Source organism: Caretta caretta, chromosome 2 (genome assembly GCF_965140235.1).
Source record: "Caretta caretta isolate rCarCar2 chromosome 2, rCarCar1.hap1, whole genome shotgun sequence".
In the NCBI taxonomy this organism is placed as follows: Eukaryota; Metazoa; Chordata; order Testudines; family Cheloniidae; genus Caretta; species Caretta caretta.
Window position 1 is genome coordinate 190,198,050 of NC_134207.1, and position 3,484 is coordinate 190,201,533.

Here is a 3,484-nt window from a genome sequence, read left to right on the forward strand (position 1 = left end):
CTCTTCATTCACTGCCGGTTTCCACTGTCCACAAAGGTGTCAGATCATGTTGATGATGGCATGTTCTGCTCATGTGTGAGTTTCTAGATAGGATCTCTGCATGTGGGTAGATGGATTTTTTCACAGCATGGGTTTGGAGGAATTGCTGCAATTTTTGAAGGAGTGGAAGTCAGAATCCAGGACCAACTTTCCTCTGTCCCTAAAAAATAAACAGCGGAGGTAGACCCCTGGGCTAAGTCAATGCTCGTAAGCTTTTCAGGGCAACCGCTGTATTTAGATGAACACAGGTAGAATGTATTCCTGGGCAGGGAGTGGGAAAGCTTTCACAGAACTCGGTCACTATCAGAATAGCCTAACAGTTGAGTGGGCAAGGAGTGAGAATGATTGGCTGAATTGCTACTAGAAATGCGACGGATGCAGGTTTGGAATATTTTTTTAAGGTGAGCTTTAAACATCTCGCCAGCAAAAGCATAGATCACCGGGTTCAGGCAGCAGTGGATGAAGGAGATTGATTCGGTCAACTGCAGGGCCAGCGCTAGCCTTTGGCTCGTCTCGCAGTCGTTGATGATGTGCAAGTTCTGCAGAGAGTCTAGAAAAAGCATAAAGTTGAAGGGAGCACAGAAAAGGAAGAAGATGACCACGATGATGAAAATCAGCTTGATGGCTTTGGTCTTGTTCCGGTTTTTGGAGCTCTGCAGTTTTTTCAGGATGTGGGAGTAGCAGTAAATGAGGATGCTGAGCGGGATCAAAAGGCCCAAGATGTTGACTTCAAACTAAGTGAAAAATCGCCCAGTTGCTTGGGGAGGGATAGCTCAGTGGTTTGAGCATTGGCCTGCTAAACCCAGGGTTGTGAGTTCAATCCTTGAGGGGGCCATTTAAGGATCTGGGGCAAAAATTGGGGATTGGTCCTGCTTTGAGCAGGGGGTTGGACTAGATGACCTCCTGAGGTCCCTTCCAACCCTGGTATTCAATGATATTTGGGGACACATTTGAGAGACTGTTCAATTTCCACTTCTTGGGTAAACGCCCTATTTGGTATAGCAGCCAAGCCGACCATCATCCACAGATTAAGCTTATAATTATGCCACAAGTGACTGTCCAAACTCATAGCATAGACAGCATGAACGATTGCTATGTACCTGTCTATGCTCATGAGGGTTATAAAGAAAATGCTACTGTAAAAGCCTATGTAATAAATGCCAGCCATTATTTTACACGCTGCATTTCCAAAAATCCATTCTTCTGAAGCATACTGAGCTTAAAATGGGAGGGGGACAACAAAGAGCAGGTCAGAGTTTGCAAGGTTGAACAAACACGTCAGTCATGGTGGTGACTTTCTTCCTAGTCAGGAGTATACATATGACCAAGGCATTTCCCATTAAGCAGAAGACAAAACACCAGAAAGTAAACTATTGGAAGAAACAGTGATTTAAACCTGCCGAAACCATTGCCCTCACTGCAAGGAGAGGTACCTTCATCATACATATAGTTATATTCTGTGGTGTTTTGGAAAGGGCTTGTAACAGTCATCTTTAAGACCTGTGCACAAAAAAAAGAGATAATTACTTGATTATGGGTATGAAATTGCAAAAGACAGCATTTTGCCATTGTTACTAACGCTGAATGAAATCAATGTGACTGCTTGTTGAATAAGAAAAGGAGTACTTGTGGCACCTTAGAGACTAACAGATTTGAGCATAAGCTTTTGTGAGCTACAACTCACTTCATCGGATGCATGCAGTGGAAAATACAGTGGGGAGATTTTATATACACAGAGAACTTGAAACAATGGGTGTTACCATACACTCTGTAATGTGAGTGATCAGATAAGGGGACTATTACGAGCAGGAGAGAAAAGAGGGGAAAAAAACCCTTTTGTAGTGATAATCAAGGTGGGCCATTTCCAGCAGTTAACAGGAATGTCTGAGGAGCTGTAGGGAGGTGGGGGGGAAACAAACATGGGAAAATAGTTTTACTTTGTGTAACGATGCATCCACTCCCAGTCTTTATTCAAGCCAAAGGTAATGGTGTCCAATTTACACATTAATTCTAATTCAGCAGTCTCTCCTTGGTGTCTGTTTTTGAAGTTTTTTTGTTGAAGAATTGCCACTTTTAGGTCTGTAATCAAGTGACCAGAGAGATTGAAGTGTTCTCCGACTAGTTTTTGAATGTTCTAATTCTTGACTTCTGATTTGTGTCCATTTATTCTTTTATGTAGAGACTGTCCAGTCTGGCCAATGTTATGGCAGAGGGGCATTGCTGGCGCATATCACAGTGGTAGATGTGCAGGTGAATGAGCCTCTGATATTGTGGCTGATGTGATTAAGTCCTATGATGGTGTCAATTGAATAGATATGTGGACAGAGTTGGCATTGGGCTTTGTTGCAAGGATAGATTCCTGGGTTAGTGTTTTTGTTGTGTGGTTGCTGATGAGTATTTGCTTCAGGTTGGGGGGCTGTCTGTGAGACAGGACTGGCCTGTTTCCCAAGACCTGCGAGAGTGATGGGTCTCCTTCAGGATAGGTTGTAGATCCTTGCTGATGCGTTGGAAAGGTTTTAGTTGGGGGCTGAAGGTGATGGCTAGTGGCGTTCTGTTATTTTCTTTGTTGGGCCTGTCCTGTAGTAGGTAGCTTCTGGGGACTCTTCTGGCTCTGTCAATCTGTTTTTTCACTTCAGCAGGAGGGTATTGTAGTTGCAAGAACGCTTGATAGAGATCTTGTAGGTGTTTGACTCTATTTAGTTAGAAATAATAAGGAATGAGAAGACCAATGCATTTATGTCATCTAACCTAAATCTCTGCTATAATTCCAACATAATTATAGAATTATGTTCAGTATTTATAAAGCAACAGATTTATGAAGAATAGATGTATGCAATGTGAAATTATAAATAGAATTCATCTGATTCTGATCTCATTTACACCCATATAATTGAACAACAAGTTTACTAAAATGAATAAGAGATGCAGGTGCTCAGCATCTCTGAAGATTATGCTATTGTTATGCTGCCGATACCCTCTTCTCATCTTTATGACTTCCAAAATTCACTGTTTTCCATGGAGGATCTCTTCTCCACCTCAGTTGGCCTAACAAGTTGAAAAAGCATAGTTTTCTAGATTATCTAGCGATAAGTATTTCTTAAGGTGTGTCTTCCCCTTGTCAACTATAGTTAGTTAGCTACAATTAAGATGACAGTATATTTTACCTTTGACTACGGAGGCAGGGCTTGGTTTGGTATCTGTTCTACTGTATCGTCTTCCTCCCTTGGTCACAGATGTGTCCAAATGGTCTTTTCCCTTGGTGGTGGAGACTGATGAGCGTTTGTGATGTATAGACTCCCAACAACTGCAGAATAAGTGTGAATCATAGAATATCAGGGTTGTAAGAGACCTCAGGAGGGTGGTGAAACACTGGAATGCGTTACCTAGGGAGGTGGTAGAATCTCCTTCCTTAGAGGTTTTTAAGGTCAGGCTTGACAAAGCCCTG

The 3,484-nt window shown here is 42.3% G+C and overlaps 1 pseudogene; it reads right to left on the minus strand.

The window, feature by feature from the left end:
* Positions 1-323: 323 nt before the first annotated feature.
* Positions 324-1,530, minus strand: LOC125630927 (C-C chemokine receptor type 8-like; annotated as a pseudogene).
* Positions 1,531-3,484: the final 1,954 nt, after the last annotated feature.